We start from the raw sequence: 19,227 nt of genomic DNA, 5'->3' as shown, positions 1-19,227 counted from the left end.
TCTTGTATATTTTGAACCTTAGCAGCAAGATTATTCAGGCTGGAAGCCAAACTCTGGACGTCCATGATAAGCAGCTGAGGTCAGAGCCATTCAGGGATTAAGAGTAGGTAAGACGCAGCAAGGCTGCAATTAAGGCTAGGCAGCAAACTCTGAGGGAAAAAAAAAAAAAAAACTTCCTCAGACTACTATTCCTCCTACTTCAGCCAATACGATTACCACTTTTCGGCCGGCTATACTGTCATGATCCCAATGGCAGGGGATCACAAAAGGACAAGCACAAAAAACAAAACAAGCTCTAGGGTGATGGAAACTGAGCTGACCGCGATCCTGAACCTAACACACAACTAGCTGTAGCCGGGGAACGTGCCTATGATGATTCCTAGACGTCTCGCGCCAGCCGAAGGACTAACTTCCCCTATTAGAAGAAACACAGACCTCTCTTGCCTCCAGAGAAACACCCCACAGAAATAGCAGCCCCCCACATGTAATGACGGTGAAATGAGAGGAAAGCACATACGTAGTTATGAAAACAGATTCAGCAAAATGAGGCCCGCTAAAGCTAGATAGCAGAGGATACAAAAGTGAACTGCGTGGTCAGCGAAAAACCCTACAAAAAACCATCCTGAAATTACTTGAACTCATGTGCCAACTCATGGAACATGAGGAGTAATATCAGCCCACTAGAGCAACCAGCAAAAAGGAATCACATATCTGCAAGCTGGACTAAGACAAAAATTAAGCAAAACGTGGAACAGGAAAATCAAAAACTTAGCTTGTCCTGAAGGTTACAGAAGCGGGAAGCAGAGGTAACAAGACACACTGATTACATTGATAGCCGGCGAGGAAATGACAAGAAAGCCAGGTTAAATAGGAAACTCCCATATCCTGATAGAACAGGTGGACACCAGAGACCGCAGAAAACACAAGTCACCCAGTACCATCTGTAACCACCAGAGGGAGCCCAAAAACAGAATCCACAACAGGACGGGTTTGCCCATAATGCCTCGCAACTCACATCACATGGCACACATAACCAATCACGAAGGACTTTCATTGCCTGTATAAAAGCAGAAGCAGGAATTGCAGTGACCATTTTGATGTGCATCTGGATGGTGAAAAGTTATCGCCGCTCGTAGCTTAGCAATAGAGATAGTGAGAGAAAACCATAAAACACTAAATACACCGTGCAGATAGTATGTGACAGCTCAGAACAGCCAATATCCACTTTCCCATCACCATATATGTTGAGGTTACTTTGATATTACTGAGGCTGGGTTTTCATTATAGAGCTTGGACGGGGTTGGGTGCAATCCTACTGGACCTGAGAGTGTTGCACACATGTTTTCAGGGCAATTGTGCAGGCTTTAGCACCATTAAATACCATAACTATTTTGCTATATGTTTTCTTAGAGTTTTTTTTTGTTTATCATTTACCTTAGCAATTGTTAGTTGTCTCAGCTTTGTGTATAGCATTGTAGATGCACAGTAGTTGGTCCATACTCAGTTTACAATGAACTTTGCAAAGTTGATTGATCTTTGCATATACTAGTTTCTGTGACTTGTAGTTTTGCTATAGAAAGGACTGCAGGATTCCTTCCCTGTAAATAATGGCACGCATTTCCTTATACTCGAGTAGGCGAAATCTGCATTCAGATTCCAACTGTAGGCTCACTGCCAAATTTTTGTCTTTTGTCTTTCAACCTTTCTACATAACCATCTGAAAACCATTGTATAAAAATGTAGCTTAAAGGGGTTGCTCACCTTTGGGGAACTATTGTCTTTTTGGAATCGGTTGGTAAATAAAGTTGCAGAATACAGTACTTTGAAAAAGTATTCGTACCTCATGAACTTTTCCTCATTTTTTCACATTACAAACAAACTTAAAAGTATTTTTTAGGGACTCTGTGATATACCAACACAAAGTAACAAGTATTTGTGAAGTGTAAAGGAAATTATACATGGTTTTCTAAAAATTTAAAAAATCTGAAAATTGTGATGTGCATTTGTATTCAACCACCTGTAGTCTCATGCCCCTAAATAAAATAATGGGTGACAAAATGCCTCCAGAAGTCATAAAATTAATAAACTGAGTCTATCTATGTGTAATTTAGTCTTATTATAACTACAGCTATTCTGTGAAGGCCTCGGATGTTTGTATCAGAACATTATGGATCAAATTCTTTCATGAAAACCAAGGAACACATGAGACAGGTCAGGGATAAAGTTATGGTGAAGAGTAAAGTGGAGTAAGGTTCTAAAAAAAAAATAGCCTCAAGCTCTGAACATCTCATGGAGGACTGCTCAATCCATCATCCAAAAGTGGAAGGAGTATGGCACAACTGCAGTATCGACTCGGGGAGGCGGAAATCACAAGCACATCACAATTTTCAGATTTTGTGCTTTAAAATATTTTAAAAACCATGTATCATTTTGTTACATACCTGTCCCAGATCCTGGCTTTGCTCCCTTTCCCCCCGGTCTGCTAAATGTTCTTATTCTCCAAGTCAGGCTTTGCAAGTAATCCAGTGTGCTCCCATGTTATAATCTAGCTAGGTTTATATAAGGCCTACCAAAACACACACTTGTATCTTGGGATTAAGACTTTTAGTTTGTGCACAGCAACCAGTCTGCGGTCTCCAGGACATCTCTTGTTCATTTGTATCCCTCAGTTTCTATCCCTCAGTTACCTGTCTGCGGCTTTTTGTACCACTCCTAACTGTCTTCATTCTCCAGGACATCTCCTGTTTGCCTGCTGCTTCCAGTTCCTCTGCTACCTGTCTGCATTATCCCAGATGTCTCCGGTCTGCCTGCGGCTTCCAGTACCAACGCGACCTGTTCCCGGTCTCACGGGACCTCTGCTAAGTGTTGTGGTTTGCTGGTGGGTTCCAGTGCCTCTGCTACTGGTTTGTAGTATCCAGTACCTCTACTGCCTGTCTGCAGTCTCCAGAACATCTTCTGTCTACATGCGGCTTCCAATAACTTTGCTACCATTCACCTGCGTCCTTCTCCTTGCCTGCTGCTCTTTTGGCCTGTGTGCCCACCTGGATCTTGGGTTTCAAGCATCCATCTCACCTAATGAGCCTAAAATTTATCCTTTACAGTTCACAAATACTTGCTACTTTCTGTTGGTATTCCACATAAAATCCCAATAAAATACATTTAATTTTGAGGAAAACAATGTAGAAAAGTTCACGAGTGTGAATTCTTTTTCAAGGTACTTAACATATTTTTTTACAGCATACTATAATACAATTATTTTTTTTTCTAAACTCAATGGTAATTTATGGAACATAAAAAATTGCTTTCCTTATCAATTCAAAGAGACAAGAAAAAAGCCTTTACTTGTGTATTTCCAGGGAATAAAGCAAAAATGAGGTCGTTGAGGTCAGAAGTGTCCAAATGATAAATCTCATATACGGTATATGCTGTAAGCAAATTTTTCTTTCCTTAGAAAGCTGTATTGTTTTTCGTTTCTGTATTAAAAAATGCAGCAGAAAGGGGGAACAGGTGAAATCCGGCAGAAAACACATCAGATGTTATCAATAAGGAACTGTTTTTCCCTAAACATACCACATACCACTTAGTATAGATTTCCGTGTTTTGAAACCTCTCACATAATTATTGAATTTTCAGACACTTTCTGAAAAATTTCTATTTTCATTATGTATATTAAGCAAAAACCCCTTAAAACCTTTTTTGTATTTTGACTATCTTCACATTATCATCTCGACTCTTCAGGAGTGTGAGAGTTTCTTCAGATTACTCTTTATGGGAGCATTTTTAATTTATGAGCACACTCGTGATATGTTTATGGGTCACTGACATTGCTATAATGGGTAGAGGGGGTTCCGAAGAAGCAGTAAAAAATGAAAAAAGCTACAGTGTATCAGGAGATGGCTGTGACCTCTGTTTTTTAGTATGTTTGTTTTTATAGAAGGTCAATAAAGAAAATAAAAATACCAGAAAATGTCAGGAATGTATTACTTAAACATAAGATTGTGCACGCATTACCGAAGTTTGCTAAGTTGGGAATAACCTTTAAGTCTAAAAAAAAAAAAGATAAATCAGCCATAAGTCAGGGATCACATTTAGGGTATTGTCTCTTTCTTCTGGCTTCTGTAAATTAATATTTTCTCTCTGTCATCTGAGTGGGCTGTTTCTTTCTTCCTCTGGGATAGATAATTCCTAAAGTAGCCACCTTTTGCTTTGATGACTGCTTTGCACACTCTTGGCATTCTCTTGATGAGCTTCAAGATGTAGTCACTGGGAATGGTCTTCCAACAATCTTGAAGGAGTTCCCAGAGATGCTTAGCACTTGTTGGCCCTTTTGCCTTCACTCTGCGGTCCAGCTCACCCTAAACCATCTCGATTGGGTTCAGGTCTGGTGACTGTAGAGGCCAGGTCATCTGGTGTAGCCTCCATCACTCTCCTTCTTGGTCAAATAACCCTTACACAGCCTGGAGGTGTGTTTGGGGTCATTGTCCTGTTGAAAAATAAATGATGGTCCAATGAAACACAAACCGGAAGGAATAGCATGCCGCTGCAAGATGCTGTGGTAGCCATGCTGGTCCAGTATGCCTTCAATTTTGAATAAATCCCCAACAGTCTCACCAGCAAAGCACCCCCACACCATCACACCTCCTCCTCCATGCTTCACTGTGGGAACCAGGCATGTAGAGTCCATCCGTTCACCTTTTCTGCGTCGCACAAAGACACGGTGGATGGAACCAAAGATCTCAAATTTGGACTCATCAGACCAAAGCACAGATTTCCACTGGTCTAATGTCCATTCCTTGTGTTCTTTAGCCCAAACAAGTCTCTTCTGCTTGTTGCCTGTCCTTAGCAGAGGTTTCCTAGCAGCTATTTTACCATGAAGGCCTGCTGCACAAGGTCTCCTCTTAACAGCTGTTGTAGAGATGTGTCTGCTGCTAGAACTCTGTGTGGCATTGACCTGGTCTCTAATCTGAGCTGCTGTTAACCTGCGATTTCTGAGGCTGGTGACTCGGTTAAACTTATCCTCAGAAGCAGAGGTGATTCTTGGTCTTCCTTTCCTATGGCGGTCCTCATGTGAGACAGTTTCCTTGTAGTGCTTGATGGTTTTTGCCACTGCACTTGGGGACACTTTCAAAGTTTTCCCAATTTTTGGACTGACTTACCTTCATTTCTTAAAGTAATGATGGCCTCTCGTTTTTCTTTACTTAGAATTTGTTTTATGGCAAGAAAAAAGCAGCTAACAGTCTATTCAGTAGGACTATCAGCTATGTAGCCACCAGACTTATGCTCAACACAACTGATGGTCCCAATCCCATTTATAAGGTAATAAATCCCACTTATTAAACCTGACAGGGCACACCTGTGAAGTGAAAAACATTTCCGGTGACTACCTCTTGAAGCTCATCAAGAGAATGCCAAGAGTGTTCAAAGCAGTCATCAAAGCATTATTATTATTATTATTATTAAAGCAAAGTGTGGCTACTTTGAAGAACCTAGAATATAAGACATAATTTCAGTTGTTTCACATTTTTCTGTTAAGCAGAACATTCCACATGTGTTAATTCCTAGTTTTGATGCCTTCATTGTGAATGTACAATTTTCATGGTCATGAAAATACAGAAAAATCTCTAAATGAGAAGGTGTGTCCAAACTTTTGGTCTGTACTATATACTATTTAGGTCTCAGACGTCTGTGTACAAGAAAACCAAAATGATTATGGTGATGAGACTTTTGTCAGAGTGTGGTCCAAGTTTTTCCTCATACGTGGAGAAGAAAAAGTGAAAAAGTTTCTCCACTTTTTCCTGTGTGACAACCTTTCTTCACAGATCATAAACTATTTTGATTGGACCCGTGGATCAAAATCGGACCCGTCTCCACAATTTTCCACGGACAGTTTTGTCAGCGGAAATTCAGGGACATGTGAATGGCCCCGTAGACTATCACTGGTATGAGACATCTATGTGAAAACCAGCGACAGCACTCGTACGCCAAAAAATGGACTTCTGAATGAGGCCTCAAGAACATTTTTACATAAAAACTCCAAACCTGCTGATGTTTTAGCTGTGCATGTATAATTTATCACTTTCTCTTTTTTTTTTATCTCCGCTTATAATTTTTGCTTCAAGTAATTTGCCATTAGCAGATTCCAAATATGATCTGAACCTGACAGAGGGCACAGAGGTTAATGGCTGCGAATATACAGCAACTAGTTAATTTTCCGGACTTGTTATTCCTCATATCAACTGTATGTCTTTCCTTTGAGAAAATTACTTTTTTTTTGCCGTTGACTTTATTAGGAATATAATCTGTATGCAAAATCCGGTCACGGTGTTCTGCTTGTCACCATTAGACTTGTGTGACATTAGATCTTATTATTAAGTCTTCGGTAATGGGCACATTTTTTTGTATTTTCAGACCTATGTTACGTAACGACTCATTTTAGGTCCAGAAGATAAATCATCAGAGCTGAGGCAATGTTGGTAATCGAGCTGAAAAATATCAATTATGTTAAATTTCAAATGACTGGTTTAAGTTTAATTTGTTCTCTCTTCAATAGTCGGCGGTGATCCATGAAGAAGAATTCTGCACAGTCTTATAGATTGGTGTGGCCAAGTGCGGGAGGAAATACCGCAACTCGGAAGAGTAGCCATTCCTCTTAAAAGGAGCGATTCATGCTGCCCAAACCATGGACAGTATGAATAAGAGCCGGGCTGCAAGATTGGAGGTGGAGTCAGATATATTTTTTCTCTGAAATGCTCCAATATTTCAGAGAAAATATAGTTAGCAGTTTCGGACAAGGACCATAGGTGGAGACTAGACTAGTCCGTCCCCCGCAGAGCTTTGCATTAGACAATGTACCAGTGACTTTCTCAGTGCTGAAACACATAGCCATGTTTTCTCTCCATGTACCAATAAATGTTTTGAAAGGATACCACCTAGTTCTTCATATTCTTCAACAGAACTGCTGTTCTTCCTTTCTTATTCACTTTTAATAATTAATGGCAGCTGGAAAATGCTGATACCATCTTCCAGCTGATACCTCCATATTCCAAGACATTAAAACAGAGTTGTGCCTAATCGAAACACATCTTATATTTGATCATACCACCTCTAGGGCGTGGTTTGTGCTTCTATGTATCATACACGTTTCAGCACTATGGAGTGTGTTTAGTTTTCTTTAATAGATAGAGAAGTGTGATCCATCACTGCACAGAACACATCTCCTCCAGAGTCCAGTGGTGGTGACGTTACACCACTACATCTGACGATTGGCATTGTGATTAGTGATGTATGACTGCATGCAGGTGCTCGGCCATGAAGCTCCCGGAGGAGGCACAGTGTTTGTGCTGATGTTAATATCAGAGGGGGTCTGGACTCTCCAGTTATGGGGTCAGCAGAGCAGTGGTGAATTTTCTGCCCTCTGCTCCTCAGCACATGGTGATCCCACTCTGTAACATTATGGAGTCTCCACTTTGTGACTGAGTTGCTGCAGTTTGCTTCTCAACAATATCACTCACGGGTGATGGAGGAATATTTAGGAGGAAGAAATGTCATGAACGGACTTGTTATCCTTGTGGCGTTTACTTCAGGACCGCCCTGGTATCAGTGAGCTCTCCATTACCGGCCGGTCTGTCACATGGTAGTAAAGGCAAATGGCACGTGGGGGGGGGGGGGCGAAGGTTATACACTGGGGGATTGAGGGACCAAATGTTATACACTGGGGGCGAGGGGATGGATATTATGCACCAAGGTGTGAGGGGTCCGATATTATGCACCAGGAGGCGAGGGGCGGGAAGTTATGCACTGGGGGCGAGGGGCTGGATGTTATGCACTGGATGGGTGAGGAACTAGATGCTATACGTGGGGTAGCGAGAGACCAGTTGTTATACACGTGGGGTCAAGGGGCTGGATGTTATACACCTGAGACAAAGGGCAAGATGTTATAAGCTGGGGTGCAAGGGGCCAGATATTATACGCTAGTGGGGCGAGGGGCTGTATGTTTTACACTGGGCACAATGGGACCAGATGTTCTAATCTGGCGGCAATAGAGCTGGATGTTATAATGTGAGAGCATTTGTGGTACCCCAGGAGTCGGGATGCTACAATGGTGTTGCGTTCCTCACGGAGAGGGTGATGCTATGCCTGGAAGCGAAAAGGATCCCTTTAAAGGGACTCTGTCACCTGAATTTGGAGGGAACAATCTTCAGCCATAGAGGCGGGGTTTTGGGGTTTTTGATTCACCCTTTCCTTACCCGCTGGCTGCAATATTGGATTGAAGTTCATTCTCTGTCCTCCATAGTACACGCCTGCGCAAGGCAAGATTGTCCCACAGAGTCCCATTAACAGGTAGCACTAACATACAACACTTTTCTGACTCCAGGCCAGAAGGGGGAGCTCAAGACCCAGTTTCAGGGTACCTGTAAGTTCTGGTCTGGAGGAGGAGTTGGTTTTCAGTCTGTATGAGACAGTGAAGGGAGAGAAAGCACAGGAGGAGAGAGAAACTGGAGTGGAGCTGTGATTTGGCTCACTCCAGGTTTGAGAGCAGAAAGCGGACACCGGAGTCTAAGGTTGTGTGGGAACTGTATTCCCCACAGCAGAAACCAGAGGGCAGGAGATTGCAGGTCTGCTGGCCACAATTGACACCCGGATGCACAGCAGCAGATTAGAGCCCGGAGTCACCACGAGAGAATGGACTCCTGTAAAAAGGCTTGAGCTGCCTGCCATGCGGGTAGTGTCCACCCAAAAGGACAGATTGAGAGAGGGGACCTTGTGTGAAGCCTCAGGCAGCAAGGGACAGAGAATAGAGGGCAGAAAGGAAGGCTTCCAACACCACCTGGCTAGGGGGATTCCGAATTGCTTCCAGGCTGCCCGGATTCCGAAGACCACCTGCAATCTGTGTACCTGAACTTCACCAGTAAAAGGCAAAGACACTGCAACTGAGTGTCCTCCAAGTCTTTCCTGCATCTCAACATCTTCCATGCCTTACCAATTGCACCGGGAGCCCTGTTGACCAAGCTACCTGTTGGGAGCTATACCAACTCTGCTGCAATACCATCGGCCCCAGTGGACCCCGTTAAGCAGCGTCGGCCACCCCTGGCCGAGAACCACAGATGGCATCACGAACATTACTCTTTAGACTTTATTTCCCACTACACTTTTTGCCCTTTTATTGGATGCCCAGAGCCACGGACTAAGTCACTGCCTTTGCTACATCATTTAAGAACCGACCCGGTACAGAGTATCCCAGGGTCCTAGCTTGCGCTCCATTTTGGCATCACAAACAGGATGGACCAACCAGAAAAATTGGGTCCTGTGTGCCACAGACTATTTTAAATTGTTTGATTGCCACGCCATGTGCTGTCGTGGGCAGGGCCTAAGAAATGGTGCAAAAACTGGACCTGCCCACTGTGAGGACTTAAATGAAAAAGGAACTTGTCCGTCAGGAGGACGGATCCACCCCCTGAGATGGCTGGTGGGAAAGTGAAGAAGGGACCGCCCAGGAAAGAAAGAGGAAGAGAAATGAGCAAGAAAGCATGCAGCAAGCATGGCTGAATGCTACCTGGTGCATGCGATGGTGCACACCGAAAGAGAAGCGGGCTTCCCTGGTCAGCGAGATGAAAGCCTGAACCAGATGACAGCGATGAATCTGGAGCTCCTCGGCGCGGACCTGGAGGAGCTGACAACAACTCCTGCGGTAGCAGCTGGCAGCAATGACCGCGTAGAAGGAGGTGTTGCTGAAGAATATGGAGGCACCTATGAAAGACCTGGAGCCAGCGCCCTCAACCCCAGTGGAGCCGGAGGAGGAGACCGGCACTGGGAAAACAGGTATGCACACTGCCCCGGTAGTGGAAGAGACCCTGGTTAGATCTTTGAAACCCCCACCTTCCCTAGTGCCCAGCCAGGTAGTGAAAGATGTAGCCTGGGACTGGATGGCAGACCTGGGGGGTGCCCTGAAAGAACCAATGGTACTCGAACACTTGTCCCTGTTGGTATGTAGAAAAGGGGAGGCAATTCACTGGAGGCACCCAGAGACTAACCCAGTGGTCCCCAACTCCAGGCCTCGAGGGACGCCAACAGTGCAGGTTTTCAGGATTTCCTTAGTATTGCACAGTGGTTGGATTCCAACCCCTGTGCAATACTAAGGAAATCCTGAAAACCTGCACTGTTGGCAGCCCTCGAGGCCTGGAGTTGGGGACCACTGCACTAACCTAATGGGGTTCCTAGAGGAGGCACAAGCAGGTACTAATGATGTGGAGATCGTTAGCAAGGAAGATTTTTGCCGGCAGCAGATATAAAAACTGGAGGCAGAAAAGCGTGCAGAGCTCAGTGGGAGGCCATGGAACAGCGTAATATGCAGGCCAAAGCCAAGACCCAGATACTGGACTAAAACCATTTGAGTCACCTGTTGTGAGATCTGCAGAAAGCTGTTCCCAACCAGGAGGTTGCAGACCTGAGGATCTGCCCCTGAAAAGGCAATAGATAAATACATGAATAAGAGAATAACTGCAAGTTAACAGTTTGTTACCTGGTTAAGAATATATTTGCACTTTTGTTATTTGTAACATTAAAGCAAAGGAACCTCCCATAAAGGGATGAAAAGTTCATATTACCTCTTTAACTGTTACAATTGGACTATGTTTCAAACATTTTGTATGTCTTAACCTGTTTATTGTTTGTATTTTCCCAGTCCGGGAGTACTGGATTTAATGGGGGGGGGGGAATGTGGCACCCCAGGAGTCTGAATGCCACAATGGCGTTGCCTTCCTCATGGGGAGGGGGATGCAATGCCTGGAAGAGAGAAGGATCCCCTTAACAGGTAGCACTAACATACAACAATTTTCTGACTCCAGGCCAGAAGGGGGAGCTTTGTGAATTTTGCCCTGCACAGTTTTTCCCTGCACAGTGCCGTGGTGTTTGGCCGGGCTTTGCTGCGCAAGAAGTGTGAAGGGTATTCAGAACTACATGTGGCCCCTTCTTTTTCTGAGCTGATGACTGTTTAATCGGCTAGGCCCCCAGCAATCATAAACCGATGGCATATCCACATGATTTTATGAGATAAGAAAATCTCTGAGCTGAACAATTATTTTGCAGTCTCAGCAGATACTGAACCATCAATATGCAATTAAGTTCTGAAATCGGCACAATTGTGAATGCAGCTCTGGAGAATAATACTGACTAATACAACAGTTCTGGTACAAGATATTTAATGAGAAGTATTAGCAAAGCTACCCATCATTTACAGTAAATTAATATTTTATATAAACTGTGAAATGGTGCAGACTAAAAGCAAGATCTAGATTTCCTTGCCAGAAATTCTTGGTAATGAGAGGATAGCGCTCAGTCACGCTCATGTATTTATATGAGACACTCATGACTCTTCTCTATCCTTCACTACTTTGTTTTTGTTCTTCCCTCATACCTGAAATGCTTCTTAAAATGGAATTAAAAAGATGACACTTGCCTAAGAAAGCTGGCTCGGCGGCTGGATGAACCGGTTATATGACATTGGTGAATAGTCACTTTAACGCTGCTGTTTTGTAAAATAGCTGATCTTCAGCATGACAAAGGGAAAGTCTAAACAGCTAACATTTCTGATTCAAGCCTGATGAGAGGAATTTACAGAGGAGCAGAGCACTTGACAACCCTTACCTCACTGTACTTACATTCCTTTCTTACATATACTGAAAACACAACAAATGTAATCCCCGACCTCGTTGTTTGTAAACAGTCGGTAACGGAAAACTGAACTCTTGGGAAATTTTTCAACAGTGTTTTAGAGCGGAAAATCTACACCATTTTACAGTCATGGATGAGAATTTGGAAATCTCACCTCCATGTTGAAGACATGTCTCATGACAAAGCTTTTTTTATTCTAGAAAAATAAATTTTCTGCTGCATCTATTGCAAGTTTGTTGCCGAAATTTGTTGGGGCCTGCGAAAAAACCCCATTGAGTAAATATTTAAATAAAACTCTTGATGCTCATCGCTTCTGCCTCTTTCGTCTCTTTTACATCTCTTCCCATGTTGGTAGCGGTGTTCCCAGCCAATCAGAGGCTGCAGAGGTCTTGTGTCACCAGAAGGGCATGGAAAGGTTCGAAAGGGAGCACAATGTATTTTTTTTTACTCTTCTTCACGTACCGTCAGAAGGGTTAAAGCAATATAAACCACTTTTATTTGGTAAACAGCTATAAAGTTCCAACATAGATTCTTTTTATGGGTGTTGAAAAAATAAAGTAAGATTTTATAGCTCTATTACTTCTGGCTCTGAGTTGCTTATGATGCTCCTTCTGGAAATCTACACGGGAGGGTAGTCCATAACCGGCATATCAGGCAAAGTTCAAATTCGCCTGTTAGTGCAGATTTTCCCAGGGAAATAAATTCTTCTCTGACAATTGAATGTCCCTTATTACACTCTGGGGTCTCTACAGACCCTACAGCATAATAACTGTAAGATGTAAAACATGAATAGATCCTTAAACTCCCCTCAATGCTCATCTCCCCGACCCCCTTGCTACTCCCTGTCACTTGTCCGGTCTTCTTATCGCTACCGCTCTAACTGAATCCCCAGCCCTTTATGAGACAGGCCTTCTGGCTATAAAGTGGTTTTGGACAGTTCTGCCCATGCATGCGCGAGGTCACTATGCACGTCATGACGACATGAACTTGTACATGCCTACGCCCAACTGTCCAAGTTTCAATAGTGCTGATGCTAAATAATGGCTCTGTAAGTCTATGGCTTCTTGACATTCTGTGCACTGTGACCTCATGCGCATGTGTAGAACCAACCTGGGCCTCTTCAGAGCCAGAAGTCCCTGTTTAGCATGAAAGGGGCACAGGAATTCAGAGCAATAAAAATATACAAAAGGTGATGGTGAGGAGTGGAGGTCTGGAGGGGTGAGCAGTGAGAGGAGTATAAGAATGTATATAGATAGATAGATACTGTATATATATATATATATATATATATATATATATATATATATATATATATATATATATATATAATATGTATGTATGTATATTTACATTTTGATGGTCCTTGAGGCCTACATTTTGCTAAATCCTTGCAGAGGCAAATTGCATAAAAAATCCATATTTTGGCCAATTTAGATTTTTGCAATACTGGGTTTAATTCAATTCCAGTTGAATATACTATATTTGATTCTCTCTAATATCTACTCATGGCGAGCTAGTTTCCCTATCCTATGGATTTTGTGTATAGATACTTTTATTGAATTAGGATATTTGGACATTCCCCCTATAGGCAGCTTTTTAGTGCTAGTTCGCTACATATTGGGACACAGAAATCATGGAGCCCCATAGTTTAACTTAGTTGTTTTAAAAGAGACTTTGATACATAAAATTGGATTTCTTTTCTAAAGTAAACTTCTAACTTGGAATAACATTACATTTCTAGTCCACGTATGCAAAATACATAACTTTGCATTATCTGGTCGTGGCCTTTTTGCCTTTTAACTTAGTCTCTAGTCACGTGTCTATTTGCCAGTTTTGTTTTAGGAATAAATAGGCTCCGATTCATCAGTTTTTGCCAGAATTCTAGAGTAAAACAGTTTGAAAAATTGCAAAATTTGTGCACAACTCGTGGTTGTCCAAAAATGCTAAAAAATGTGGACATCTTTACTCCAGTCTTGGCCAGCTCTGCCAAGTTTTTCAAAAACAAGTGGAATTTAGTTGCAGTTAGTCCTGCATGTTTATTTGTGATCAGGACATCCATGGCTTATCTGTACTTTACTCAGTTTAGCAAAAGTTAGTCCCTACATTAAAAGGGTTGCCCAGGTCTGAGAAGTGCCGATTGTGCCTGGTGCAGACTTCTGCCAAAACAGTGGTTGCAGAGGCTTCCACTAGCGTCACGCACACAGAGCGGCGGCTTTTCATCCACTCTGCGTTGTTGACGAGGAGTGACTGCTGACATCATTCTGATTGGTCTCCCTGCTGCCTAACTGCAAGATATCGGCTGACAATCAGTATGACATCAGCAGTCACACCCCATCAACGGAGCAGCCCGAAAAAGGAAGAAGAAGAGCTGCTCCGCTGATATAGCGCAGCTGAATCACACCCACAGCACTGATTGGACATTTTCAGATTTTGTAGCGACACCCCATCCAACTATTTAATAACCATATGTCAATTTATTCAGGAGAAATAAGAGAGGCACAACACAATTTTCGAGATTTAAGAAAACTTTCTCAAAAATCGATCTTTTCTGCGGAATGCAAATATTTCTTAATAAAGACATGTCAGGCATGAGATCACGTCCTCTCATCTAGAAAGTTTTCAAACATACAAGATATTTCCATGATAGCACAAAGATGCTTTTCTTCAAAAGAACAACTTATGTTAAAGTCCCTATGGACGGATTACGTTGTTATTGTGTTAGAAGAATCTAATTTGCATAAAAATCTCTTGAACACGTTGAGAATAGATTATGTTGATGAGTGGGAGATTAAATCACCTGATTAGTTTAAAACGTTCATGTTTTTAATTATGTCTCAACTTCCCCGGAGACTCGGGGAGGCTTAAACCATACGAAATGAACGTCATAAGAGTCGTCTTGTCACCGGCGGGGATTAAGCACTAATATTCGAGAGTCATTTTATGTTTTCATACTAAGATCGTCCTGAGGAGTGAAGCCAAAGTCAAACTAATGTAACTTACCTTCACGATAATAATGCGGAAGTCACCCCCTCAATTATATCACTGGCTAATAAAGTCGATCAAAAAAATTTCAAAAGACTTTGGTCTAGTGACCACGTTGATCTGGATTTGGCCAGAAGAAGCGCAGACTATAGTGAAACGGCTTTAGTCTTTGTGCTTCCTGCACCTCCCAGTCGGTTAGTGCATTAATGTTTTTGTTTTACCGGTGAGTACTATCTCTCCCTTTCTCCCTGTATTGGACTATTTCTGCTCCAGGGATTTGAGCACTTCCAATTTGAAACAATTTGACTTGGCTTCAATATAAAACTTGGTAGCAATTTTTCAGCCTAATCTCCAAGTTTCACCGACTAGGTTTCTATGTTATGTTCCATTCTAAAATTAAGGCCGTCTCTGGCCAGTTATTTTCTGCCTGAGCCAGAAAAGTTGTGCACTTTGTGCTCTAGTTTGCAGCCTGCAACAGTTTTTGATCCGGATCTTGGACCAATCTGGCGCACCGAATCACAAAGTGATCTTGTAGAAATCTATGCCCATGCACTCAGTTCTACCATGAGTTTCCCTTCAACAATTCATTGCCACGCTAGAGGGGAAAAAAGACAAGGTGACCATGTAAAGGAAAATTAAATATGAAGGATTAAGTTTTTACATCCAGTATCTCTCATCTCTTTCAGCCACCGATGAACCGTTCATGGCAAAAATGATGCTAGGTGGCTGTAAGCTGTCATGGCAGATCGAAGAACGAATTTTGTGTGCCCAATGCCAGTTCTGTACCAGTGCCAGTCGTATTCTCCATCTACTACCTGGTGTGGTTTATTGGACTTTTTGCTAGTCTTCTGACTCAGTTGTTCTTTGACAATTTTTGGGGATCAACCCATTGATGCCAATTTTTGTTTGACCTCCGAATGTTCAATGCCTAGTTTGCCTGTATGCCTCTGATGGGTACTGCCCCAATGACTCCTGGTTTTGCATTTGGGTTTTAATTCTGTCCTGGTCCATTGTTCGATTGATTAAAACTCCCAGGCCAACTCGCTCCACCAGCCACCGACTTTTCTAGTAAAAAAAAAACATGAAGTATTTGCAGCAAAGTCCAGAATGATCTGCGCCATGTCTGGCTGTGAAGCTTGCATTGAGTTTATGGATTCATTATAGTGATTTAGAGCTCTACACATGCTCCATAACCGAGCCCATTTAAACAACGAATTATAAAACTCCAATGAATCATTGTTTTTTTTCCCCTTAGGATTCACTTTAGCAATTTTATTGCCTCTTCTCCAAACCGCACTCAGTCAATCTCCTCTTTAATAGCAAAACAAGCAAACAAATATTAAGCTTGAAATAAACGTTAAGAAATAAGTAAATTGAAAAAATAAATGCAAACTGAAATATAATAAATACAATACATCTATTTTAATTGCTAACAATATGCTGAATAATATTCCTTTCGCTCTCCGTATACATTAGAGAATACTAGCATTTCTTTAAAATCTGACCTAATCTAAAATACAATAAATCTCGCTCTCCTGTTGTTCTAGAGGACGGTAGGATTACTTTTTAAGTACCTAATTAAATTGGGATTGGATATGGTTGGTGGTGATATGAATACATTTTTAATACATCATGTAACCCAGAGTGCTTGAAAAGGAGATGGTATGACGCACTTGTAACACAATGTGATCTGGAATTAGAAAAAAAAATAGAATATAACAATATTATATATCTGTATATAAAATTATATTATATTTTTACAAAATGATTACTATTAGACTCTATTATTATTAGTATTATATTATAGATATTTATTTTTAATACAATATAATCTTTAAATAATGATTTATATATATATAATATGAAAACTGATTATTAGATTACATATGATAATTATTACTATTTAATTTATTTTAATACAAAATAATAATAATAAATTATTCTATAATTTGCCAAAATATGTGTTTTCCCTAAAAAACTGTTATTTATTTCTGGTGCTAAAATACCCTATTTTGCAATAGGGAATTACCAATATTACCAAAAGAATGCACCAGGTTATAAAAAATAAAAAAAAACTAATATATAATATTAATATTAATAATACTACTAATAATTTTGTATTATTTTTATTGTTATTAATAATATATTAATAATAATCATACTAAATTTTGCATTATAAGTTTGGAGCGCCTGCTAGGACCATGGGGTACTCGGTACCGTGTCCAGCAATACTTAAAGTGGTGGTCACGGCAGCAGTGACCCGGTCTGTGGCCCTGGGCGCCCAATTAAAGGGGGAAATAGAGTCTCACGTTCGTGACGCCACCTGTGGCACTTCGCCAGGGGTGGCCGACAGTGCTTAAAGTGGTCCACTGGGGCTGATGGTATTGCAGCAGAGTTGGTAACAGCTCCCAACATGTAGAGCTTGGTCCCCAGGGCTCCCGCTGTAGTTGGTAAGGGATAGTAGATGTGGAGATGCAGGAAAGAATTGGAGGACACAGGGTTGCTGTCTCTTTACCTTTTACTAGTGAAGTTCAGGTACTGGTTACAGGTGGTCTTTGGAATCCGGGCAGCCTAGAAGCGATTCAGAATCCCACTAGCCAGGTGGAGTTGGAAGCCTTCCTTTCTGTGCTGCATTCTCAGTCCCTTGCTGACTGAGGCTTCACACAAGGTCCTCTCTCAATCTGTCCTTTTAGGTTTGCATGGCAGGCAACTCGAGCCTTTTTACAGGTGTCCCTTCTTGTGGTGACTCCGGGTCTATCTGCTGCCGTGCCTTCGGGTGTAATTGTGGCCAGGAGACTTGAAATCTCCTGTTCACCGGTTTCTGTTGTGGGGCATACAGTTCCCCCACAACCTTGGACTCCCAGCGTCCGGTTTCTTGCACTTAAACCTAGAGGGAGCTCTCTCACAGCTCCACTCCAGTTTCTCTCTCCTCACAAACTTCCTCTCCCTTCACTCTCTCCTACAATCTCCCTAACTCCTCTTCCAAGCCAGAAATTATAGGGAAGCTACCCTGAAACTGGGTCTAGAGCTCCCCCTTCTGGCCTGGAGTCAGAAAATTGTTGCATGCTAGTGTCACCTGGTAAGTGGATCCTTCTCGCTTCCAGGCATGGCATCACCCTCTCCATGAGGAAGGCAATACCACTGTGACAGCCGGATTCCTGGGGTGTCACAATTATGTTATTACGTTATCAATAACAATAATCTATATATATATAATTGTCTAAGGGTTTTTCCGTCTGTCTGTCCTGGAAATCCCGCATCTCTGATTGGTCGAGGTTGCCAGGCCTCGACCAATCAGCGACGGGCACAGCATGGCGACGATGATGTCATAAAGGTTGCCTCCACCAATCAGCGACGGGCACAGTCTGCCGCAAATTCGCCTCGACCAATCAGCGACGGGCACAGTATCGACGTAGATGTCATAATGGTTGCCATGGCGACGATGATGTCATAAAGGATGCCTCGACCAATCAGTGACGGGTACAGTCTGCCGTGAATTCTGGAATCATCATTGTCCATATACTATGGGGACATGCATATTCTAGAATACCCGATGCGTTAGAATCGGGCCACAATCTAGTAATAATTATAATTATACAACATTATTAATTGTGTATTATTATTGCCGTTATTAATAATGTAATAACAATAATAGCAACATTAATAAATTTGTATTATTATGTTATTATTACATTATTAATAACAACAATAATAATTATTATAATAGTAATATCTGGTATAAGCTTTTGAAAATATTTTCTTGGTAAAGTTAGGATTTATAGCACCAGAAATTGAAAACAATTCTCAGACTAAAGACACATTTATGGCACTGCTCTTCAATTGTATTGTTGACGGGGCTACTGGGGCTAATAGGAGCATGACCAGTGTCTGTGGTGCTCGGCATTCTCTGACAATGAAGAAGAAATAACTGTGGCACTCACCAAATAGTGGAAAAAATAATCTTACTTTATGGTTCAGTCCATTGCAGCCCTGAATATTCTACAAGGGAAGAGAAGCATGGTGGGAAATTTCTTCTTTATTTTGTTGGTTAAAGTAGGGAATTTTATCATGTATTTGGTTTAAGGTTTACTTTTGCGTCTCTGGTGCAATCACACAGTGATCCACAAAGTCACAAACCCCAGTCCCTAATGAGGTTGACAATCTAATTTTCTTATTACAGTAGAATGAATATCATAGGGCACCAATAACTCCATGTAATCTGTCATTTAACTCTTGGTATGATTCGACCAACATGCCCCAGTGCTACAAGTCTAGCCCTAGAGCCTATTCAATGTTCTGCGGGACTCACTTTTCCAAAATCATTAATAGCAGATTTATTTTCCATGGAAACAGGGTACATAGTCTTAAAAGGGATTTATGGCTATAGATAATGTAGCTTTCGAATTGGCAATCAATGTAAGATCGGTGGAGGTCTGACTTCCTTCACCTTCACCAGTCAGCTGGTTAAAATGGCGCTAACAATCCAACGAGTGCCCCACCACCTTCCTTGCTTACCAGGCACAACCTCTTACGTTTTGTAGTGAATATACCTAGTATGACCTCTTATTTCTGCCC

The 19,227-nt window shown here is 41.8% G+C and overlaps 1 protein-coding gene across 1 annotated transcript in view; it reads left to right on the top strand.

Moving 5' to 3' along the window:
• ANKK1 (ankyrin repeat and kinase domain containing 1) overlaps positions 1-19,227 on the top strand; it is a 67,787-nt gene that overhangs the window by 11,568 nt on the left and 36,992 nt on the right. The gene's annotated exons all lie outside the window — the stretch shown is intronic.

Source organism: Ranitomeya imitator, chromosome 10 (assembly GCF_032444005.1).
Source record: "Ranitomeya imitator isolate aRanImi1 chromosome 10, aRanImi1.pri, whole genome shotgun sequence".
NCBI lineage: Eukaryota > Metazoa > Chordata > Amphibia > Anura > Dendrobatidae > Ranitomeya > Ranitomeya imitator.
This window is presented reverse-complemented; position numbering and strand designations above follow the sequence as displayed.